The sequence below is a fragment of the Anastrepha obliqua genome, chromosome 1 (genome assembly GCF_027943255.1).
Source record: "Anastrepha obliqua isolate idAnaObli1 chromosome 1, idAnaObli1_1.0, whole genome shotgun sequence".
Lineage (NCBI taxonomy): Eukaryota > Metazoa > Arthropoda > Insecta > Diptera > Tephritidae > Anastrepha > Anastrepha obliqua.
Window position 1 is genome coordinate 104031519 of NC_072892.1, and position 26546 is coordinate 104058064.

Consider the following 26546-nt stretch of genomic DNA (forward strand, 5'->3'; position numbering starts at 1 on the left):
CAATCGATATTGCGCTCCAGAAGCAACATTCTCAGCACAAATCCCAGTTTTTGGTATGCCATTCCTTTTTGACCTTTTTTTACCATCGACAAAACCAGTTTCTTGAAATTCTTTCGCCAACCTTTGAATTGTCAATTCGATCTGACGATTATTTCCATTAAACAAATGACGAAATCCGCGATATGCTATTCCAACGAGATCGACCATTCTCATCATAAGTTTCAATAACTTCAACGCGTTGTTCTATTGTGTAAAATTGTACATCTCTCTACTTGATAAATGCCAAAGGTGACATAAAGAAAGGGTACCGTCTATTCACTATTATTCTCTATTGACATCTAGACGTCACTTTTGAAAGGTTACTTATAAAAACACAAACACAACTTTATCTATCAGGGACAAATGTAAGTATGTAAGTGGTTTTGAATATTTAGTAGTCGTTCCATAATTTTTGCAATATCACTAAAACCCTTTGTTTTCCGTTACATTTCGTAAACCATTGCAATTTAGAAAACCGCTTTCGAGTGAAAATCTCAGAGTACCCGCTGTTGGACTAATTGTAGTTGGATAAAGCTGTCTCTTTGAAAAGTGTATGAGAAATGTAATTTTTGGTGACTCAAATTTACAAAACATTTTTCTAATGATATTTAAATATTATTGGCTGGCAACAATTTCGGCACGACGAGTGGATTTAAATAGTTCTGCAGAATTCTTCTTTTAAAATTTTCTTCTGTATGTCGTGCACTCTCTTTAAGGGGGGGGTAGGGTCACAAAATCGAAATTTTTTTTCTTCACTCATCTTATAGTAAATCATTTCAAGAATGTTGTGTCAAAATTTTAAGTGGATCGGAGCAGAACTCTCAAAGTTATAGCCTTTTTAGGCACTCTACCTCGAATGCGGAGCATCGATAATTTCTCAGAGTCATTTTTTCAAACGCGTTTTTCCCGAAACGACTTCTTAAAAGTCGGTGCCAATCACAACTCCGAAACTATTCAACCGATTCTTTTCAAATTTGGCACACGTTTTCTAAATCAAAAATACCTCCCCCCTACACTATTTTTTTTTATTTTTTGTTTTTTAAGGTTGTTTTTCACTTACAAATATGGCGAAATTTTTCGCCAAAAATGCTCGTTTTACGTTTTTTTGCCACCAAAACTACAAAAATGAAAAAAAAAAAAATTTATTAATGTAGGGGGGAGCATTACGTCATACTTTAACTGAAAAATTCGACTTTTTTAGTTTCAGATGATTCTACGACGAATGCCGATTGGCACCGCAGAGCACCTCTCGAAAAACATATCTCCAAAAAAACTCTGTCATGGGCTTATTTATCAATATTTTATTATTAATATTTTTTAAAAACTTATTGAAAAGATGTACAATAACATGTAACTGATTTTATTAAAGTATCTTAAGCCATATTTCTGTAAAAAATTCACAAAAAAAGTGTTTTTTTTTAGCGCTAAACCCTACCTCCCCCTTAAAAGAACTAACAAACGCAGTTAAGGTTTTAGTATCCAAAAAGTTTAAGTATGTATTTGTAGTTGTTAAATCGGCAGATGTCAGCTGAAAAATTCATTTTTGGATGGATTAAAAATTTATTACAAAATTTGGAAATATTTCGTTTTTCAGAATACCTAGGTAAAATTTGTTATTTCCTGTTTCATTTTAATATTCACTACTACACGGATTTTGGGCTGGGCTAATTTCAAGAATAATAGCTTACGATGCGGTATCTGCATGTGGTAACAGAGGAATAGGAAGGCCTCCTTTGCGTTGGAAGGATCAGGTGGAGAGGGACTTGTCTTCACTTGGTGTGTTCAACTGGCGCCGGTTAGCACGAGAAAGAAGCTATTGGCGTGCTTTGTTAAACTCTGCTAAAGTTGCTTAATTATTGCGTCAATCAGAAGAAGATTTTTTTTCGCAAATTATTTAGCAACCCTGCTCAAAATAATACTCGTATTTTAAGTGCTCTCGAAATATATTTAATATCAAATTATGTAAATATTCATTATATTTCAAAATTCTCGTTTTATGATTTTCAGCTGCTTTCAAATAATATATAAAAAATCATATAAGGTGACGGAAAATTCATCGCGCGATCGGAAGATTTGTAATTGTTGCAAATGGCGGCGTACGTCAATCATATTTCGCACTTGTGAGCCAGACAGCTGCAGTATAAAAACAGACCAACAATGGAGAGTATAAAGACCAAATTAAAGATTTCCATCACTTAACAACATTTTTTCTTTAGTAAAAAATTATCCAAAAACAAAATTCGATGATTAATTTTGCGCCACCTTGTATACGACATATCATATGCAATCGATTCCGATTACAGCGCGTTCGAAGTTCATGGCGGCTAAACGTAAAAAATTAAACAAAAGCGACTATACGTATACAAAAAATTCGAAAATTTGACTCGACCTGGAATATCCCACGTATAGATGAATAAGTATAAGTGTATAGGTACATATGTATGTAAATATGTATATATATATAAAACGCACGCAACACGCAAAACTGCAAAAAACAGTGCACAATTTGTATCTGATTACAAATTGTATGGCAAAGTGGCTGTACGCTTGGTAGGTGGCAAAGCGGCAGCAGCATCAACAACAACAATAGTCAGATGGCTGCACAGTATGTGTGTACGTGTGGTGGCAAACATTGTTGCTGTTGGCACTGACGCGACAGCAACGCATTGATGCCTGCCTGGTTCCACTCACTTAGGCACGATGCGTGTTGAAGCGTAAATTTTTTCGTGCAACGCTGTTGGTTGGTAACCAAATCCTGCACCTACCCTCGTTGCCTCCTCCAACTTGCCTGCAATAGAATCGGCACTGGTTTTCCTATTGGTTGCATACTGTTGTTGTTGTTGATTTTTAGTGTGTATGTGTGTGTGTGTGTATGTGCGAAGCTATAAATTGCATTGGCATTGAATGAATAGGGTCTGGGAACGCATTTCCTGCTCTCATTTCCACACGCAACAGCGTCATGTAACTGCATACAAGCAAGCATATGATTGTCATAAATATGTGTGAAGATGTGTGTGTTTGAATTTGTACTGAGAATATTCTCGTTGCTATGAACCAAATGCGCTTGCGAGTTCTAATCCAGCACAATAATATTCATACCACAAGCAGCCAGCAGCCAGCAGTCAACAAATAAACAAACGGAAAGGCGAACAAACGAGCAAATAAGCCATCAACTTTGTTGCAATACCAAAGCTACCCGGCAGTTGCACTTGCAAATGGCAGCACACATAGAAAAATCATTGCCACTCAATGTCGTAACTGAAAACTCTACCGACAAAGTGAATGCTATTGGATTTGTTTGGACTTTTTTTGTCGTTGGTGTGAATTTGAATTTTGTAACTTAAAAATAAATAAATAATTACATAAATAATTGGTGCGTACACTTCTGTTAGGTGCTTGTTTTTCTACTTACGTTATTTTAATTAAACTGAGGTAGCAGTACATTTTAAGAAATGTTTGATTGACATAAAATGTGCCTTTTTAGATGCATTTGGGAACCCAGCAGTTAAATCTAATTTTTGGTTGTAAAAAAAAAAGAAAAACGCAAGATCTCAAAAATATATATCACAAGTCATCGAAAATCCTGAAAACTTGAGTTTTTTCATATTTCTGTGCCTAAGTTTTAATTGTGCTATGAAAAGGGCTGAAATCACCTCCATAGACGCCTATTGAACATTTAAGTAAATCAGTACGAAGAATCGACAGTAACGTTGGCGCCGTCTGCATCTACGACAAAGTGAGCGAGCAATCCAAAAACCACGCCAAACAGTCACATAAGCCGCAAGCTTTTTCTTCTCTATAGAAGAATAAACCTTCAATTTTACGACTATACGTCTATATAATAATAATCCAGTAGTTTTATTAATGATTTCCATGGTTACATAATTTTTACAACTGAGTATACAAATATGCGTTTAGAAATTAATAGTGAGAGTCAAACTGTAAATTGTTGCTATGTAAAGAAGATCAGTTAGTATGTAAATGAGCAAATTAAGAAATGTGAAGAAGAGATGTGAGAATACAAGTAGGAGAGGTAAGGAGAGAACGCGTAAAGAAGTGTGTGCTGTTGGTAGTGGGGATATGACTCAATATACTGCATATACTATATATGCATATTCAAACATTCTTATAATACATAGGAAGCATTCTTTGACCAATCGGTCAGATTTTGGGAAAAAATTGGCTGACATATTTCGGAGATTCCAGATTCTAAACCGAGACAAATGGATACGTATTTAAAGAGAAAAATTGTATTCAAAAATAAAATTTTTTATAATTTTGTAATTTTTTCTCTGTATACACTTTACTGGGAAAGCCATTCAAGACACTTAAGGACGTTCTTTTTTTGACGTTCCATAGGAAACTCTTAGTGAAAACGTCTTGAGCTTGGTTTAAACGCCTAATTGATTAATTTTTTGTTTAAATAATCTTTAAAATCAAATGTCTCGCAAGCAGTTAAGTTTTGGGCATTATATCATATAACCAAATTAATCAGAAATGACCTAAATAATAATGTCCGTAAGTATTTAGAACGACTTTCTCGGTAATTAATTATGTATAACTGTTATTATATGATGCTAGACGAAATAGTTTCTCTTTAATTTGAACTTGAATTACATCCACATTCAGCAGTGCCATTCCGCGAATTTAAAGCAATACAGCTTTTCTACTCTTAACGCTGCTTATGCCTCTCTTTTGGCTAACAAGAGCTAATTCGAGGCATGCATGAAAACAGTACTCTCAAATATCTCACCTCCAGCACCACAAAGCAATAAATTCTTATTCAAGTATACTCTAACGGACAATACCATCAGAATGTTAGCAATTCTCAACCCACCTACTGTTTGCTCTCGAAGTTATAATAGTTGTATACATATAATATTATTGGTGGCGGTCACCGTAGCGGAATGGGGTGGTACATGACTACTCGTGTTTGAAACCAAGAGTGGGCATGAAACACCAAACAATAGAAATTGTTGTTTCTAATAGCGGTCGCTTCTCAGCACGCAATAGGAAACCTCCAAGTGCATTTCTCCCAGGAAAAACCTTCTATTAATTACTGGTACATTTGTAATTATTCCCTCTTTCAAATAAGTTTAAGGTTTTTTAACGATTTTCAAAATAAAAATTTGCGATTTGTGAATATTGCCTGCGCCATATCGTCGTATGCCCAATGAAGTGTTTTATTTCGGTCTTCTATCTTTTTAATCTGCTCCTCAGAGAGTATTTGACTGGCGTGAGAATTAAATTTATCCAGTTTAACAAGTCATTCCTTCAGATGGGCTTTAAATTAAAACATTCGTTTAAATAAAGCTAACGCTTAAATCTTAAAAAAATACAGAATTTACTCTATTTGCATAGAAGCATCAACCAATGCAAAATTGCCATAGGCATCGGAAAAGCATCACTACATAGACGACATTCATCACTGCACACACATTCACTCTCTTCCAATCCTGCAAGATCTCGAAGTCCGTTACCGAAAAGTGATACACGCAAACTTTTTCGTCTGATTTCAATGAATTGTCGCACGATTTAACAATACCATTTTTTGACGGCTGACAACTTTTCGAACGAGCTTTGAATGGCCAAAAAAATTGTTATTTTTTAACAATTGCCTTTCTTCATATCCGTTTTAAACGCTTCTAAAGGAACACTATTTCAAATGAGGCGAGGGCCTTAAACTTAGAAAACACTGAGCGCCCCGTTTTGCCCACGGTTTGTGTCTTTGCAAAAACAGTGTTGATTGCTAGCCTTCTTAGCAAAAGTTTTCATTATTAATAGCATTTACTCTGAAATGAAAAGTAGATTCTCCAATAGGACATCACGGATTTATTAAGTAGCTCAAGAAGTAGCCGACAAAGGGTGAAAATTAGACATCTTACATCACCTTCAATTATTACTTCATGAAATTTTTTCAACATTTTCGGAAAAATAAGACTCACTTAGAATGCGTAGCAGAATCAAGAAAATCGCTTCAATCACAACCAATACTTGAGGTCGATTAAATACGAAATTTCTTCCCATTTGTTTTTCCACACTTCCATTTCAACAGTGTACGTGGTAGAGTGTGAGTGTGGCATCGTGTGAGGATGTCACAGCTGTAGCTTGCATTTGAAATTCATCCAGCAGATACCCGGTACGCATCTCACAAGCACCTGAACCGAACCATGACTAAGCAAGTATTACTCAACTCAACTGTTTAAGCTGCGCAACCGAAGAGCACCTCGGGCCATTTATGTGTGTGGTTAAGTAGACTAACAATGGCTAGAAATTCACCTTTTGCTGCAGAGATTCAATAAAAGCGAAAATGAAGGAGGGTTTATAAATAAAATTTAAAGTTAAATTGCAGTTATGAGATTTCAAAATAGAAACAGAAGTCGAATTGTGCCAGTCAAATGTCGCCGTTGGGAACGTCGCCAGCATCACATCACCTTTATACAGAAATTGCGGTATAGCCGCGCTAGCCGTCAACATTTTACCCATGGAATCGAACACATCACGACGAATGATTGGCGAACTTACACATCTAACTCATAATAGCTGACTGCAACAACAGCAACAACAGCAACAATAACGCTAACAACAGCTAACGGCTCTGTAATGTGCATAGCCTGCAGCAACATTGATGTCCGCAAAATTGCTATTCAAACCCGATTATTGGCTGCCTCTATCAGGCAAAGTGGTTCAGCATTCAAAGTGGCTCGAACGCACAAGCGTTCACACGCATGCATTCATAGGGTCTAGCGCACTTAACACACATAAACATCTACTTAAGCAAATATGCAGATTTTCTTGAGCATCATTTCTGGCGTCGTCCACGCTGCTGAAATTCTATCGCAAATAATTGCCTGGGGCACTTGACAGCTTTCACTGCGTAAAAAAAGCCCAAACGACCGCCTTAATCAGCGCGTGAGCTATTCAGAATTTTACGACACTTACTGACATCTGATTTTATTATGAGCAAATAACTGAGAGTAGTACAATTAACCAGTAGTTCTTGTCGTCAACGTTATGACTACCGGCGTCGGACTTTGGCACCATTATGGACACTATGCCGCGGCAGCTGCTCCGTAAACCGGCACATATTTTAATCAGCACTACACTTTTATGCTATTTAAGAATATTAAGCGTATGTTAATTGTGTTACTTAGTGCCACAATCCTGCATAAGATCTTCCATGGATACGAAAAAATTATCGAAAATTGTAGAAGAACCTCACGGCGTACAAGCAGAAGGAAGGCTTACCTTTTTGTGTAACTGAATGGATACGTAAAAAAAACTTTAAAACTAATTGTTGAAAAAAATCAACGTTGTTAGAAGAGAGGGAAAGTTCACGGAAAAAGTTTAAAATACTGCAGATTTTATAAAATATTTTTAACGTCCAATTTTTGCAAAACTTCACCACCATATCACATATATAGCAAAAATTTCTATGGGCAGAGGCGGAACAAAAAAATACTTTTTTCTCAGACATCAAAAACTTCTTTTTCTAAAACTGTATTCCAAAAGTTCAAAAATCCCTATTGATTCATTATATAAAAAAAGAGGTTGTCTGCAAAGTCGGTTTACTGACGATAGTTAAACGTGACAACGTCATAAGAAAATACTGATGGAATGGTTTCATTTTTCAAAACAAAATTTTAATTTTATTTGTTTGATAGATATTTTGTATGGATATAGAGAAGGAGGTAAATGGAATCGCAATGGAATTGATCAAGTTACATTTACACAAACGTGAACAATTACGAAACATTAATCAAATTCATGAAAGATATCTTCAATTTCGATTGTGCATCAGACGTTAATAAGTCAACAACACTAAGAGGCACCATCATCGATTTGACTGTTTCAAGACACATTACACTCGAAACACTCCCTTTCATTTTCTACTTTTCCTATCAACGTCCTATTCTCAACAGAGAAATGGTTCATTACCATGCACACAGGAAGAAGGTATATGCAAATACAAATATGTGAATTTATATACAAATACGCATATACATACATACATATATATGATATGTGGCGGGGGCCGATTGTGCCTCTTTGTCGTTCGTTCCGCGCTCTCGCTTACAGTTCAAGAAAGGTAACGACGCATGAGCAAGATAACGACGAATTTTTGGTGCGTGCAGCCGGCTACATGGAACTATACGACGTTATCACGTCAAAAATAATAAAAAATTGGTTTTTGCAGAAGGGCTAACCCACGCTGCTCTTCGAAATTGGTCGTTGAATGCAAGACAAAACTGAACAGTGTTGCAAAACACAACAAAGTTTGTCTTATTTGGGTGCCTGGGCACTGTGGTATTACAGTGAACGAGTTGGCTGATAAACTAGCTAATGAAGGCGCTGCAAGCACACCACTGGCCCTGAACCCTTCCTATGTGTCAGTTCTGCATCGGTCCAATTATGCATTGACGACTTCATGAGTTCTACCCATAGAAGTCGTTGGTCTGAATTGGGCTCCTGCAGAGTAGCTAAGTGCTCTGTGAAAGAACCAAAAAGAAAATTAGCGACCTTTCTCCTAAAACTTAGCAGAAAGGACTTGAGAATACTGGTAGGTGTAATCACAGGCCACAACGCCTGTGGTCAGCATGTGGCTACCATGGGAATCATCGACGACCCAATATGTCGTGAAAACGAGGATGCTACAGAGTAGTGTAGCTGTCCAGGGTTCTCTAGAATCACACCTAGGCTGTTGGGGTGCGATGTTCTGAGCATGGACTCCTTCTCCGGATGTCTTAAGATTCGAGGAAAAGTGATCACCAACCATTTTGCCCATTTTACCATCCATATAATATCTATCCTATCTCTCTGTTCCTTCCACAGTAATCTATCCGAGTGTAGTATAATGGTCCAGCTATCCAAGGAAATTAAATATCTTGGAGTAATCCTCGATAGTAAGCTCCTATGGAAATCACACGTTGAAACAAAGGCATCCAAAGCACTGACAGCTTTCTGGCAGTGCAAAGGTGTCTTTGGAAAAACGTGGGGCTATGATAAGACCCATTATCACCTATGCATCAGTGGTCTGGATGAGTAGACTCTCTCTAGTGGGAGTCAGGAGGCCATCTGTTGCACCGGAGCTTTTCCGACTACTTCAGGCCCGGCACTAGATGCTCTGATTGGTTTACCACCACTTGATGTTTTCATCCAAGGAGAGGCCTTGAAGGCCATCTACAGACTGAAACACAGTGGGAACTGGTACGGCCCTTGTCCGACATTGGAACACAGAGAAGGCATGGACATCGATTCAACGATTCTCTCCATGCCCCTTGACTCCATGCCATCAAGAGTCGTACTTGAAAAGAGATACAGTGTAGTGCTACCAGAGGCTCAGTTGTGGAGAGACTCAGAAAATGAGCCCGACAAACACTGTTTTCGCATTTTTACGGATGGCTCCAGGACCGAGCATGGCTCCGGCTCTGGGGCCTACGTGGAATCCAGGGGGACAAAACTGCACTTTGCTCTTGGAATGCATGCATTTGTGTTTCAAGAGGAGGTGTATGCGGTTCAAGAAGCGATGAACTTTGTTGTGGAAAAACGATGGAGACGCAGATCTATTCTGTGGGCAAAGCACATGGAAAGGTTGGGCATCTCAGAGAGTGTACTCTGCCCAGCCTGTGTGTCTGCCCCGCCTTCGCTCGAATCAGGTTTGAGGTCTTTGGCACTGATGTGTTAAGAAGCGACCATCTTGGCTCCTTGGCACCACAAGATCAACTCAAATTTCTTCGGAGATCGGGTAGATTTAAAGAAAATTAAAAGGGAATCCAAGTGTAGTACAATGGACTCAATTAATGTCTGAGTGCTGCACTTGCTAGTTGTCCCGACAAAAAAAAAAAAAAAACAAAAAAACAAGTATAATGGTTCTCCTAACTGAATGCTTGGACTTGTTCAACCCCTTACAAATCTAATCCAGGGGCCCAGTTTCGAAATCCACTGCAGGCATGAAGTATAGAGTGATATCGTACGCAAACCTCTGAGTGTATTGCTGCCATGAAAAAGCCTCTAATTAAAAAAACGAAAAACATCTGCCGTTCGGAGTCGATATAAAATTGTAGGCTCCTCCATTTCTGAACAAATTAAAGACCCCATAAAGTGGTTTGGCTGATTAGTTCGATGAAGTGGTGATTCACCAAGAATCAATTAGTGCTTCCGCAACATGTTATTGCCACATCCTGGCTACAAACAATTTATACGATTATTTCTTTACGACTGTACCTACTCTGAGTGATTGAGAAACCTTATAAGGTTGTTTATGTCTATATCGACCAGCTCTTGCAATACTTAGGTAACTGAAGATTTACAACTAGATGTAGTGAAAAATCATTAAATTGACGGACTTAGGACGGACACAAATTTTGGAAATTTACTACCGAGTTTTGCAGAAACACCCCGAAAATGCTAACTTATCCAACAAGATCTCGCCATTTGCATCCACCAGATTTCTTCCTTAGAGGTCTTTTGAGAAGATCTGTGTGTGCAAATGGCCCATGTCCAATTACTCAACCCAAAGAGATATTCAAATAAGACCTAAATCACGCCTTCGGTACCTTAAATATTACATGTGGACTGTTTTGTTGTACGATATGTAGGTATCGGTGCTATCGGTAATAAGAAATAAGTTTTTACGAAACTCAGAAAGGATAGAGAGCTGTTACTAGCGATAAAACGCCGTAAAACCGCATACAATTTGAGTGAAAAAAAAGGAACGGCGATAATTCATAAAGTAGGTATAAAAGATATATATTTAAAAAATTTTAAATGAAAGTATGTACAAAGTATGTACGAGTCGCTATTGTTCAATAAGCCGTGTAGTCTCCATCGTTTTCGAGTATAGCCTGGCATCTTCTCGGCATGCTTTGAACCAGCTTTTCTGCGTAGCTCGTCGACAAACGGGACTACATTTTCCGAACTTGACGCACCGGTTGCTTTAAATCGTAGATTGGCTTTCCGAGAAGATGCGTTTTCATAATTTCCCACACATTTTTAATCGGGTTGGCGTCTGGGGACCGAGAAGGCTCTATGTGTTTTTCTGAGAGTAGTGGTTTTGATGATATGGGACGGTAGGATATATTCTTCAGTCGTCGTTCGATGGTGTTGATACTCACACCTATTCCCTTTTTAGCAAGAATTGCGCGTGCTCGGCGTAGTCACAAAGAAGGGTCCCTCTTAAAAGGTTGGACGATCACCTTGTGCTGTTTTTTTGTGGCCGTTCACTTCAAGCCGTGCTCGGAAAAGTCATCAGCATTTTTATACACCTTATAAAGCTGATTACACATCATAACAAACTTTTTTTGATTCTTTAATCGTAAGATAATTTCGGCCCTTTCGAATGCGTGCATAAAAATACCGCCTCGAAACGCTTCGCGTACTTCCCACTCATTTTTGTTTGGTTGCGTTTATGGGAAAGTTTCGAACGACACTAACCTGAGCTATCACTGGCGTCATAGCCCTTGAGTGGGACTATTACGCAGCAAAAAGCAGAACGAAATACTTCTTAAAGTTACAAGAAAAAAAAACGGTTATTTTCTTCTGACATAGACTGTATATGTGGTCCTAAATATGAGTTGTTGCAACTGTTTGCCCAAATCGAAGACAAATGAGGAATTGGAAGGCAGCAAATAAATGTCTTGGTTAGAAACAGAGACAATTACAGTTATATTAATATATTTCTAATATTTTATAGTTTGGTTAATTTTAAAAAATAAAAAAGAATTATTTATCATATTGGTATTAAAATTAATGAGAAATGTATTACTGTTATCAGTTACATTCTGTATTAAGAAATTGGAAAGAAAGAAGATCTCTAATAAAATGTCATGCAAAATAATAAAACAATTCCATTTAAGTAATTGAACCAGCAATATGCCAAAATATCGTCGAAAATGCCGTCGATAGAGCCAACAGCAAAAAGTACTCTTTACTCAATAGAGCTCTTTAAATATATGGAACCATTGTTGTACAATTTAATAATGTGGGTGTAGATCCTTTTAAGAACAATAATGAGACTTCACAATTTTCATATGATTAATTGTTGTTGTTGTAATATAATGAAAAGGTCCTTAAACATTTTTTCGGGAATTCAGCTGACTTGGCAGTCCTTGGCCGAATTTAAATCTGACCGTTCCGATAACGTTGAACCGATTGCCGGGGTTGCTTCATCTAAGTCCAGTTTGGTTTTTCAATTTTTGCCTTTGGTAACCTCATTCATTAGGCGTTTTCGATGCATCTTCAGGGTACGAATAAATCAGGATTTTAAGTAGAAAAATGTGGCTTCGCATCGCAAAAATTATAAGACCAAGGTAATTATGATGATATCTACACAAGAAAGAAAACAGTGAAAGGCTTTGTCTAAATTTGAGGAGGGACAAATTTTAGCACGAGAAGAGAGAGATATCTTCAAAATTAAGGGGTTACATACGCCAAAAATGCGCTAAAAGAAAAACTGTTTTTAGAAGGGATAACAATAGAAATATATATATAAAAAAAGTTATACATTGTTCACGAGTACTTAAACTTTAAACAAAAAGTTATTTTAATTTTTCTTTACAAAAATTAGTTTATAAAAAGTCACGTCCTCCAAAGTTGCAATAAAAAAAAGTTGTTCCCCGGTATGCATCATTTCTCCTTGAAATGTCGATGGATCTGTAAAAAGTAAAAAAAAAAATCTTGTAAAATAAAGTTTTAGTTATAGTCTGTCGAAGCGGATCATACGTTTAGCTGCACATAAATCAAATAGTCCAGCTGAAATTAAGCACAACCTTTATTTGGAAGTTACTACCCCGTGTGCAACAATTTTTGCAAGTGGATTCTAATCTAGAGCAGTAAAACGAGTACCTAAACCTAAGTTAACCACACGACACAAAATCGTTCTTAATGAAGCACCCTATAAATGGAAGACGGAATTGTAAGCAATCGACGAATACTTTTGGGGAGAATGACAAAATTGAAGCACTTAAAAGCTTAATGCGACAGTGTTAAATGCTCCTAAAGTGGATTTACCAAAAAAGGAGACAAAAGAGGGAATTCAAGACGCATTGCAAAATAGAAAAATAATGCAGCATCAACCTTTGCTAGACATCCATCTCTGGCACCAGGCAGGCAAGTTGCCAGCTAAAGCTCAACAACAACATTTGTAAAAGCAAAAAAAAGGAACCGAAATAATAATTACCAAGTTACAGAATTTGATAGAAACTATGCATGGCTTAGACAGCGACACTCAGCGTTTGTTTATTTGTCGACGCCCACACTCTTGCAGCAAACAGCCCCGAAAAGAAACTCTAATAGTGTAATAGGAAGCTCGCTACATTTCAGTTAACGTTTAACAATCCCTCATGGCCCAACTTAGACACCACTTTGGTCAAAGCTGTCAATCTCAACTTCGCCAGACGACCATTTCAGAGCTGTCAGTATTCACTTGTTTCCTCCCAGCAATGATGTATGCCCGAGAGCAATCGTGCCGATAAAGGACAACGAGTCTGTAAGCTGTTTAAACCTATACTCGTACACTGGTATGATATGAGCATAACAAAATACCACATTGCCACTACCCAAGAGACCTCCGACAATTGGTGACGCGGCTATTTTACTCTTGATGAAAATCAACTTGGCCACGCCGACGGAAGCTACGTTGCTTTCACTTTTTATCAAGTATACGTACGTGCATACATTTGAAAGCGACAAACATCCGACTGCTCTTCACGTTATTTAATTTATGTGCGAACACAGCAACTAAATGCAAGTGTCCTTGGTGTCCTTGGTGTCCTTGTAGTTTTCCTAGTAAACACGCGAATGGAATAATATTTCCATTTAAATTTTGTGTAGTTCTTTTTTTCCATATTTATTTTACTCCTAAATCCTTAAGTATTTGCACAGCAAACGTTCGTCTCTGCAGGTCCTCTCGTTTACTCCACTTCAGCCTCTAACCATTACTTCATCATTCGATTTTTTGAAAATAGAAGAGGATATCGGAAATTTTCAATTAAGAAGCATTTAACTAATCCACATTAAATACCAGTTTGTGCTGTTGCAGATAAGGAGCAGTTCGAGAAGTGGTGATACCATGCGAAAGGGCACTTTCATTCCTTTGAAGAAAGCAAAAAAGAAATGAAAACAGTCGGCGAGCTTGATAAGAAAACAAATCGATATTGGCAATGTTGATGATGCATACAGTTCAATTTCAGTTGAACGAAATTAATGAGTTATTGGGGGAACGGACAAAAGATTGCTTAGGTAGAACAAAAACTAATTTTTATGAGCAGTTGCAATGTAGTGCTGTAATACAATAATTTACTACCAGTTTGCTTTGCGCCTGAAATAGTTTGTCGGCCATCTATTTTCAACTCTAGGAACTCATATTTTTAACAAGGCGTTGTTGTACGCAAAATCTTCTAAAATACCCATTTAAAGGGAATCGACAACCAACACTTCTTTGTCGATTTCAGAGCCGCCTTCGATAGCACGAAAAAGAGCTACCTATGTGCGGTTATGACAAATAAATGAATGAATGAATGAGAAGCAACGCCAGCAGATCCATCAGAATTGTGAAGAACCTCTCGGAGTCATTTGATACCAAACGAGGTTTCAGACAAGGCGGCTCTGTGTCAAATGATTTCTTTAACCTGATGCTAAAGAAGATAGTACCATCTGCTGAACTAAACCGGGCTGATACAATCTTCTATAAGAGCATGTAATTACTGGCGTATACCGATGATACTGATATCATCGACGTTGAAAACGACGCTATTTGTTTGGAATTAGTTTTTGCTTAGATTGGAAAAGTGAGGTAAGCGGGTCCAAAGGTGGACAAAGTATATTCTGTCATCACACAAGAAGTCAGTGCATTCCCAAATTAGCAACCACGTCACTGTTGGCAGTTATAAATTCGGAAAAGTAAAGGACTTCATCTACTCAGAAACTAGCATCAACATCATCATAATAACATGAGCCTTGATTTTCAACGGAGAATATCTCTTGTCAACAAGACTAAGTAGGCAATTGAGTGGTAGAGTCCTCTCTCGATGAATAAAACTTACACTTTATACATAAGTCTCTCTTCATGCTCGTCCTGTAGTATGGCTTAGAAGAAGATTAGACGATAGCAACACCTAATGTGACGGCCTTTGTAGTATTCGAGGGAAAGATTCTGCGTAGGATTCATGGGACTTTGCGTGATGGCGACGGCTAATTTGAGCTGTATAAGATGTACGCAGAAATGACCATAGTATAGCGAATTAAGATTCAGTGGCTCCGCGGATAGATCACTTCGTTCGAATGGACAAAAATGCACCGGCTTTCAAAGTATGGATGGTAGCAGAGAAAGAGGAAGGTCTCCACTGCGTTCGAAGAACCAAGTGCAGAAGGACTTGGCTTGACTTGGCATTTCCAATTGGCATCGGTTAGGACGTGAAAATTCCGGCAATTCGCTTAAGCGGTTAAGAAGAAGATTTCCTACGAAATGTCAATGATCAGCCTCCGCATCACCACTGTACGAGTACTAGTTGATGAAAAGGATCATTATAGACACAAATCAATGAGTTGAAATCGAAAATAAAAATTGACAAATGAAAATTACAAAAATATTTTCTTCCATCTAATACCAAGTTATGAAGTAGAATTTTTGCCGAGTAGTGTGGTTTTTCATTGCCGCATTGCTATCATCGCTCACTTACCGTAGAAATTTTCAAGCTGAGTCAGTTAGCAGCTATAAAATAAGATGTATTGTGGATCAGGGATACGTGCTTGGTAACACAGCCTCTAACTAGCCAACTCCGACACTAATACACTGTCGAGATTTTATGACAGTTTATCCATGCATTGCATTACTACTTCCTCCAAAGTAGCAATTTAATGTAGAGCTATTCTAAATGAGCTGGCTAAGAGGTGCACCACGAACGTTGTATGGGTCCTTGTACACAGAGGTATCATATTCATGGAAACCGCATCACGGGTGAGTTGACTGGGTGGGGAATTGCTCTGAAACCAGACCTTACTCAGAGTATGGACATCCTTTTATTCTCATGAAAAATCTGCAACGGGTCGGTCCACAATGCGCAGGCCAGCAATAGATGGACCACAGAGCCCACTTGCGGGGTAACTAAAAGAAATAAAGACGGAACTGCGCACACTCTACACTTGTGCTCACATAATTAAGTGATTCTATATTTCTACAATATTTGCAACATAATCCCACCCTAATCTTAAATTTTTTATAAAAATGTAGTTTATTGTATCGCATGTTTTGTTTTTTTTAGCTGCATGAAAACTATCAATGTCGATAACAATGGTACGACAGCTGAGAATGGCTGATTGTGTTGAGATTTCTGTTTTGTGAGGTTCGACAAGTCGGCACGAATCGTTTAACGCCAGAACAACGCTTCCCAATTGTGGAAATTTACTTGAAAAAAATGTATCTGTTCGGTTAGTTCACAGAGCACTTCGTCCATGTTACGTGCGGGTTACACACTGGCCACATCATCGGTCCTTATTTCTTTCGAAATGAGGAAGGAGCTGTCGTTACGGTGAATCTCAAGTGCTATCGAACAATGCTGATTTATGTGTCAAGCTGAACAAACTGATTTATGTGTCCACTAGTACCAAAATTTCTGAAATTTAACATTAAATAATATTAACACTATGTAGATTTACCAGCTGTTTGAATATAAGGTGTGTTTCATAATCATAAGACCCCCCTAATTTTTCAAGGTATTTTAATTTATAGGTTTCCTGAACAAAAGAAAGGAAACTATTTCTCAAAACGTTTTTGTAGTCCCCACTATGCATTCTCGATGATGTAAACTGTATATCAAGAGTTGCCTTCGATGTGAATGCACGCCAAACCATAACAGAACCTCCACCGAAGTTGCGCTTGGAAAATAAGAGGGGATTCTTGTGCAAATCTCTCCAATAATTTAAAAAACCACCGGTTCCATCAAACCTCCATTTTTTTCATCTGAAAATATAGCCTTTTTAAAAAATAATATGAAATTGGGCAACATTAAAAATATTCCAAATATCTTCCTGTGTCCCAGTTGGTGTCTAGGTAATTTCTGCAAACAGAAGACGCGCCAGCTTTTGCCGTGGCAAAATATGGAGTCATTTTCTTAGTTTTGATAACTTTAATGTAATGTGCGCCAAGCTGTTGTTTTTGAAACCTTATTTTGAGCAACAGCGACAAGTTGGCGCAAGACTTAGTCGAGTTAATAGCGTTTCTTATGATTGCGCGCTGCTTTCGACTTGATAGTGATAATTTTCTTCCAACGGGCTTCAAAATCTCAAAGTCTCTTCTCAGGACTCCATAAAAACTTCCGGATAGCACAACCTTCTCTCTCTTCCGAAGCTTGTTTTCGACTAGTATCTTATCATTATAAAACGTCGAAAAGGCTAGCATAATGCAGTTTCTTGGAAAAAGACACGGGTCCACAAAATAGAGTGAGCTTTCGCACCAGAAACAATTGATAGAAGTCTTATGTCTATAACTGTTAAAATGACCCCAAATGATGCCTACTCCGGAAAGTAAAAGCGAGTTTATGGTAGTTCAAAAATTGTATAACCCGACTCCGAACGACAGATATTTTTGTGAGGAGCTTTTTCATGGCAGAAATACACTCGGAGGTTTGCCATTGCCTGCCGCGGGACGACGGCTATTAGAAAAAACTTTTTCTTCATTTTGGTGTTTCACGGAGATTCGAACCTACGTTCTCTCCGAATTCCGAATGGTAGTCATGCACCAACCCAATCGGCTACGGCGGCCGCCGTAATAAGATTAATAAATAATAAATTCCGCAAGTACGCAAATTCGATTTTCCAAATACGCCGAAGATTTCATTCGTTTTATTAATTTTGCTACTTTTAGAGCCTCCTTCCGCTTTGCAATGACTGGACAAAATCGATCAGCTTCGCGAACTTTTACCAATCCCCACATTGACTAACTAAATGGAATGAAGCTGATGGCAATGCCTGTAATTACGCTAGAGCAAATATAGAAATTCAATTAAGGTAGACGCGGACTCACAAAATCGTTATATATCTATTCATTTATTTATATGTATTACAAATATGCATATGCATTAGGGCGGGTCGATTTAAAAATCGCTCATTGCTCTGTGAAAGTCGTATTCTAGGGATCAAAATAAGAAACTTTGCCGAAGGAACCATACCTCTAATTCTGATGTCCCCCAATTTGGGTCGAACGAAAAATCCCACTTTGACCCATTTAGAGTGCTCCAATCGAGTCCAAATGTATGACCGACCCCCACTAACTTTGGACGGCCGATCCACCCATGTCAGTGGCACACCCCCTGGAACTCCCCTTGGGGGTTCCCCATACAATCATTTCAAAATATCACCATTTTTGGCCTTTACATGAGAAAAGAAACTAAAAAGTTCGACCCAAATTGGGGGACATCAGAATTCGTTTTAGGGGTATAGTTTCGGCAAAGTTTCTTATTTTGATCCCTAGAATATGATTTTCACAGAGCAATGGACGATTTTTTTGCCTCCCCACAAATCGACCCGGCCTAATATGTATATAAGTACATATATTTATATGTCAATAAGCAACAAATTAGTCACCAAAAGCGCGTCGCACTAAAAGCCTATGACAGTGAAATAAAACTTTGAGTATCACTAAAATCAACCCACTCCTTCCAGCAGAGCGCCTCTGAACCTGGTTACAACACTAACTCTTCTTAAGCTTCCAATTTGTGGGAAGAACTTTTAGTGCTCCACTACTCCCGCAGCATGCATACATACATATATCATTACTTTTTTCATTTGACTGATTTCAGCTCTGTATCAATATCAATGCTATTACTTATATGTAGGTATGTTACAAATGAAAATGTGTGTGTGAATGTGGTAGTACCCTCACTCAACTGATAAAAGGCACTTGCCAAGTTTTCGCAAAATTCCGACTGAATTGCACTTTAATGATGATACATATAACACTATCGCCCCAAAATGACACCATGTTGTTGTTGTGACTGTCAGCAACACTTAACCGAACCAGTGACTACACAAGCTCCCCTACTTAGTTCAAAGAAGAAAAGTGATGTTGTTATTCCAGTGCCAAGTAGCAAATGTCGGTAATTCGTTTAAATCTAAAAAACACATTTACAGTTACACATAAAGTGTACGAGTATGTGTTAAGTGTCTAGTAGTATTTACTTCCAGAGCGGATTTACCATACAGCAGACAGTGCATTACTATCCCATTTGAGTCTAGTGCAAGTATATGTAGGTGTATGTGTGTGTGTGTGCATGTGTATTTCCTTTCGAAGTACTATGACAGAAATTTTGATATATTTATCTTTCCTTCGAGAGCGGGTGTGGATGAATACACAGAAGAGTAGTATAAATTGTGCATCTACTTTAGTTGGTGACTGTTAGTTTCATGAAATTGGCGAATGGAGTAATGGCAGATCGGAAAGCGCAATATTAGTTTTGTATAATGATTTATTCGAAATTGGTTTGGAGTTTTATGCAATTTTTGCAAGCCTACGAATCTAAGCTTTTTCCTTCGCTCTTTAGAATATTCTGCAAAAATTAAACAAACATTTAATAGTTACTTCCAGCTATATTTCTTTGCACTCTGGTGGTATCTACGCCTAGTAACTGGAGTTTAAAAATCACAAGAGGATTGCTCGGATTGCGCAATTAATAATTTTGTCTTACAGTCCTTCCATAGAGAAGAGATCTCGGTTGTGTGTTTGATAAAAGCAGATTATTCGTGCAGTGCTTTCTAATTTACGTGTATAAACAAAAGGGTGGGTGCATCAAATGATGTCAAAATTGACAACATATGAGGGCTGTTTGAAAAGTTCGTACAAAAATAAAAACAATAAAATTTGAGGTAAGCCTTTTTTTATTTTTGGGCATGGCCTCCTTTTAGACTTTTACACTTCGTCCAACGCTGTTCAAGTTTGTTAATCTCTTCCGAATAATAAAATTTGTCCAAGCCTGAGAAATAGCCATTCGTTTCTGCAATCATCCCCTCGCTTGAATAAAATCTTTTTCCCACCAAACATTTCTTCAACTTGGGGAGCAAATCGTAGTCCGAGGAATCCGAGGGAGCCAAGTATGGAGAATAGGGTTGATGTGAAAGAAGTTGAAAGCCAATTTCCTTTCAGTTTGCGGCCTAACTGCTAAGGCGTGTGGTGGTGCGTTGTCGCGAGGGGAAAGGAAAATCATTCAATTCGAACTAATGCCAAACACAGAGAAATATACCGATCTAACTGAAACTAGGTGGTGTTCCTCCAAGAGAAGCTATTAACTAAACATAACCTCGACACGCGCTAGTAATGCCATTTCTCTGACTTTGAACGGACTTTGTATTCTGCACAAACTTTGACTTTTACACGACCCTTATATGCCAGAAATTGCACTTTTTCTCGATTAACGTTCTAACCGCTTAAGCTGAATTTGACTGAGTTTAGCTGGGTCATATCCAGAAAAGAAGGGTCTTATTCGAGGCCTCGGTAACTTTTCATTGGCTGATAGTTTATGGCGCTACTGACGAACGCTATTTCAAAAATCATAATGTCAGCTAAGATAGCAAAATTTTAGTTATTTCTATTACACCTAAAACCCAACGGAGTACACCTTAAATCTGACCTAAAAACGTTTGCAACATGAAGTAGAGGCGAAGTCGATTTACTCTTTTATTTGTTTTTTTTTTAGATGTCCAAAAAGATATAATATTCTACGTATATATAATTGTAATTGTCGCTTACACTCTAAGTGGATGTTTAGCCGTACTCCTCCTCCGATTTGTGATGGGCGTTTTTATGTTGCCCCACAAATGGAGGAACCTCCAGTTTTTCTATTTTTCTATTATTCGGTATTCCGAATGTTAGTCACGTAACAGACTTAATAGGCTCGGCATAACGAAACACCAGTTTAAAGCCCTGCCTATTTAGTACCTGCCATAATTTAAGCAATTGAAAAAGGTCAGGTGAACATTATTTTGCGGTTGGGAGACCCTTTTTTTGTGCATACCTCACTTTTTTTAATCGATATATTTTCTGAATTAGTCTGCTTATGCGACTCGTCCGTGGTAGATGTGCTACACCATGCTGTTGGAAAATGTCCGTAAAAAAGAGACTTGACTTAAATTTTTAGAATGCCTTTTCCTCTGACTGTGTGACTTGTGAACTGGATATTGATCCCTGCTTGCATGGGGCAACGCATGCCGATTTGGAATGCGCTGACATCCTAATGTTTTGGGACTGAGTCGAAATAATGTCGTAGTGGGCACTTGATGATTACATGCTACGGTTTCGTATACGCCGAGCAGCTAATGTTAACGTCTTTTATGGAACTTACCGAAGTCTGCAAGAAACTGTATGTGGCGGTGTACTAATGGGGCGCCCCCTTAATTTTGACGAGGAATAAGAAAATGAGATATTACGTCTATTTCAGGTAGAACTATTGCCAAGTGATAGGAAAAAGATATACATTAATACCGCTAGACTTTCGTAGATTTATGCTCGCTGCCGATGTCGAAGTTGCATATTTATTCAAAGAAATGTTGCGAGGGGAAAGATTTTCATCAAAACTTTAAAAATTTTAAGTAGAATTGAACACGAGGATTTAAAAAAAATGTATATAGCCCATTAAATTATAGTATAATAAAGATCGATTGAAGTAGACTAAAATACCATTAGATTAGGTTAGGTATACTGGCTATCCGAAGCCACGCAGAGACCATTTTGGTTCATGGCGATACTATATCAGAGTTCTTTTTTTGTTTTTGTTTTAGTGAAAATATCACTCAGGATGCGCGTACTGTTCGCAAATTTTAGGAGTCGCTCAAGCTCCAGTTCAGGAATACATTCTGGTCTTTAAAAACTGAGAGCACCCAGGTAGAATAGTCTAGTTTTCGAGAGAGTGGGACAGTAGCACAGAAGGTGATCCTGGATTTCTCTTGTACTCGGCTCATTACATTTCCTGCACGCTTCGTTGAGAGTTAGATGTAGCTTTTAAACATGCGCTGCAACTAGGCAGTGCCCTGTTAGTGCACCAAGTAAAGTTCTATAGTTCCTTCTATCGAACATATAACCGATTTAGTATACCTGTCATCTGATGTGCGTTTGCACATGATCCTAACAACTTCGCAATTGGTTAAACTAAGCCATCTGCCTTTCGAATTTCTTAGCATGTGCACCTCTTATTATTTTTGAATTGTGCGCAGTAGGGCGGGTCGATTTAAAAATCGCTCATTGCCATGTAAAAATCGTATTCTAGGGATCAAAATAAGAAACTTTGCCGAAGGAACCATACCTCTAAAACGAATTCTGATGTCCCCCAATTTGGGTCGAACGAAAAATCTCACTTTGACCCATTTAGAGTGCTCCAATCGAGTCCAAATGTATGACCGACCCCCACTAACTTTGGACGGCCGATCCACCCATGTCAGTGGCACACCCCCTGGAACTCCCCTTGGGGGTCCCCATACAATCATTTCAAAATATCACCATTTTTGGCCTTTACATGAGAAAAGAAACTAAAAAGTTCGACCCAAATTGGGGGACATCAGAATTCGTTTTAGAGGTATGGTTCCTTCGGCAAAGTTTCTTATTTTGATCCCTAGAATATGATTTTCACAGAGCAATGGGCGATTTTTTTGCCTCCCCACAAAAGACACTAAAAGTTCGACCCAAATTGGGGGACATCAGAATTCGTTTTAAAGGTATGATTCCTTCGGCAAAGTTTCTTATTTTGATCCCTAGAATATGATTTTCACAGAGTAATGGGCGATTTTTTTGCCTCCCCACAAATCGACCCGGCCTAGTGCGCAAGGATTTAAGTACGCGACTTATTTCATCCCCAGCAAGTCTCGCGCCTTCTTTGACTATTTCGTCCACTATCTCATTTCACTCCATGCCTTTATAATCAATATATAAAACACAAGGCCTAAATTCTTGTTGATTTTTCATAATTTTTTGCCCTCACGATTTTGCATATTTTCTTCATATAATAAACAATGAATGACAAGGATTGGTTATATGGAGAAATTGCGTAACCCCGCCAAGGTAACAAATTATAAAAATCAACGGCATTTTCTAGCGACTTCAAACCTGCAGCTTATTACACTAGCATTTAATGGGCGTACACAATTTTTTTTTTAATTCTACTGGAAAAGTTTGAAATTTTAATGAAAATTTGTCCAATTTTCTAATTTCTGAACAAAGTTTTAAATTTGGATTTATATGGTTTTAGTTAGATAATGAGACAATGAGCTATACTTTTATGAAACAATTTTAAAGATTAAAAAAAAAATTAAAAATTTTCAGAACTGGTTAAAATGTTGTGGTGCCACAATTTTTCGCAGGCTGTTTGTGCCTTAAAGAACACACAAGCACTTATGTAGGTAGCGAAAATATTTGCAAAGAGCAATGCACTTTTAGCCCACATTTTTGCATGTAAGTAAATATATTAAACACACAGAATTATTATCAATGCGGACAATAGCAATTTATCATCGCTGCCTTGGGTGACTATTCAACTCATTGCTCTGACCAAAGTATGCGCATGCCTTTGATGTGTAATATTCAGCTTATTTATATACACACATACATATATACGTATGTGCAAACAGTTATATTTGTCCACCACCAGTAAACCCCCATTTATTTAGACGGATTTTTCATAACCAGAAATACAAAAGTAGCTAATGGCAAGCAGCAGCCGATGCGTACTCTGTAATATTCTTTGCGTTTCGCAGGCAAAAATGCTCATGCCGCAAGATAAGCCAAAGCATACAGTGAATGTAACATTGTATTGTAAATCAGCGGCACATGCGCAGAAAACCTACGTCGCCGTCGCCACGTCTGTTGTCGCCCGATCCATTAACGCATAAATGCGAAATACCCACAGCAACGACATAGAGAGTTGGAGTTCCATCGAAGCCAATAACCGAGAAGTAAATGATGCACAAGATAAGTTAAGTACATGGAACGATGAGGGAAGCGCTATGGCGATGAAAGTATTGAATGAAGAAGAGAAGCTGAGAAGCGGAGGAGCAAAAAAAGGGCTGCCAATGCGAGTACAAGCACGTATGTATGTGTGTTTGTATGTAAATAGACGTCTGCTCCGGTTTAATGTAGTGTAGTGCGCATACCTAAATGTGCTGCTGGTGTTGGTGTTGATGCTAAAATTGTTGTTGTTGTTGTTGTTGTTGTTGTGTCCGCATTTTGTCGAAATTTAAGTTGAATGCCACGATATGCATCTGCGGTAATTCAAGCGGTCAGTACCCAATGCATCAGAAGTTACCATGAAATGCCGCTACAGCAACAAAATAGCAACGAAAGAGCAAACTCACGAGTCAGCGACGATTCTTGCAAGAACACTAATAAGTAGCAGCCATAACGAAAATGAGAATATGACGTACAAATATTGCGAGTACATTGCAAGTAAGTAGATATGTAAGTATGTATATAATATAAGAAGAAATTAGCATATCGTTGCAATTTGTGGCATGCCGCTTCGCATTAATTGGAAACTTGAAATATTACGCCTTGTACAAGGGCATTAAGTAAAATTACGTGGACTGTGTCTAGCTTAAGGTTTAGGCCATATCCAAGCCTCCTATTCTAAATCAACGAAGCGCTTTGTGCAATTTTCACAAAACGTAAGTTGACTCTTCTTCTTCTACTTTTGTTCATTATCAGACGAAGTTATTTGGCCGACTTCAACAAAGCGTCATGATATAGGCAACAAGTGAAACTTCTCCGACAAAGCCTTATTTTTTCACTGCAATCACTAGCAGATATCGCATCGAATACTTTCCCAGCTGAAGCACTTGCATGCTGTCGTACACAACAGCCTAGTCAGCTTGATCTATACGAGTATTCACTGCACTATGCCTTGTCGCATTAAAGTTCTCACAGCTCACCATCGTCGTCAATGCACAAAGGTCCATAAAATGTGAATATGAGGATTGTCTGATTCACCAATATAAAATTCTTCATCGTGAAGCTTCAAATCCTCGCCGAAGAAAAATTGTGAATCCAACCGAGTTTCGGAATAAATATCAAATAAGTTATAAAATACCGTTATTGAAAGATATGGGTTGATCCACGACTGGCAAGAGCAAAACACCTGGTAGATTTCTGTCTAGAAAGGGATACTCATAAAAATATATTTCTCGGTCGGAAGCGAAATAACTTTGTAGAACTCCATTTGTGGCACATCATTTAGATAAACATCATAAATTGTAAGAGGGGCCTGACGTAAATTCCTTTTAAAACTTTATTATGATCAACTCGAAGTTATGGTTATTTCTTTATATGTAGATGACGAGAATGGGCTACCAAAATCAAGTGACTTTTACTTTTGGAGTTTTCTGAAGTTGCAGCTGTGCTCAAGTTCAACTAGTTCTAGGCAGCAATGTCAATGAAAATTTGAGCATTTGAATAAAATAAACAAAAAACTTCAATACCTCATACACAGCTTCTTTATTCCATTTCACTCGCCCTTATTTAAATGTCTCTCATACTCGTATTGAAACATGCTTTTCCTGAGCTGGCTTTTCAAACTAAAAACTAAAATTGTAGTCGATAATATTCCTCACGCTCGTAGTGAATGTCATGGCGAGGTAGTTAGACTCAAATAAAATTGAAGTTATAATCGGAAAAATGTACATTCTACCATCCCTGAATAAGGAGTAAACCTGATAAGAAGACTAAAACACCGATCTTAAAAAGATTTGTTTTTCCCTTGTTCACTCCTCTTGGGAGCATAGGACCTCGACAAGACTCTTCCATCTTACACAGTTCTGTGCTGTTGTTTTTGAACCGTCCCATGAGATGTCGGCATGTACTAGTAACCGCAACATCCACCTTCTCCAAGTATTCTTTGGTCGACCGCGACCTCTGCTCTTTTGCGGGTTCCAGTCAAGTACCATCCTCGTGATGCTATCTGGTGGTTTTCTCAGTGTGTGACCTATCCATCGCCACTTTCTGCGTTTGATTTGCCTAAGAATGGGTTCCCCCTCTCCACAGTGCGTCGTTACTGATGGTGTTTGGCCAAAATATTCTGCAGATGATGCGGATGCATTTGTTGATGAAGGATTGTAAGCCTCTGTATGATGATGCTAGAGATCAGTCATGTTTCACTTCTGTACAACAATACTGCCTTTACACATAAGCCGAATATTCGTAGTTTAGAGCGCCTGGAGATTTGCGAACTCCCCCATACCGTATGCATTCGCCCGAATGCCAGCCTTGCTTTGGTTAGCCTGCAGTTGACATCTTCATCTGCTCCACCATCTGCCGTGATTATGCAGCCGAGGTAGCAGAAGCTTTCAACGAATACCTTAAAGAGATAAGAAGGAATAAATTTTGGATATAAGAGTGAAATAGTGCTTTGATTTTTCTCTAGCTATTCCAGCATTTCCAGAAGTTAAGATGCAGATCGAGCAATATTATGAAGCAGTGAGCTACAACACCGCATTATAGCTGTTTGATTTAAATAACTGAGCTAGAACACAAAATACCATCA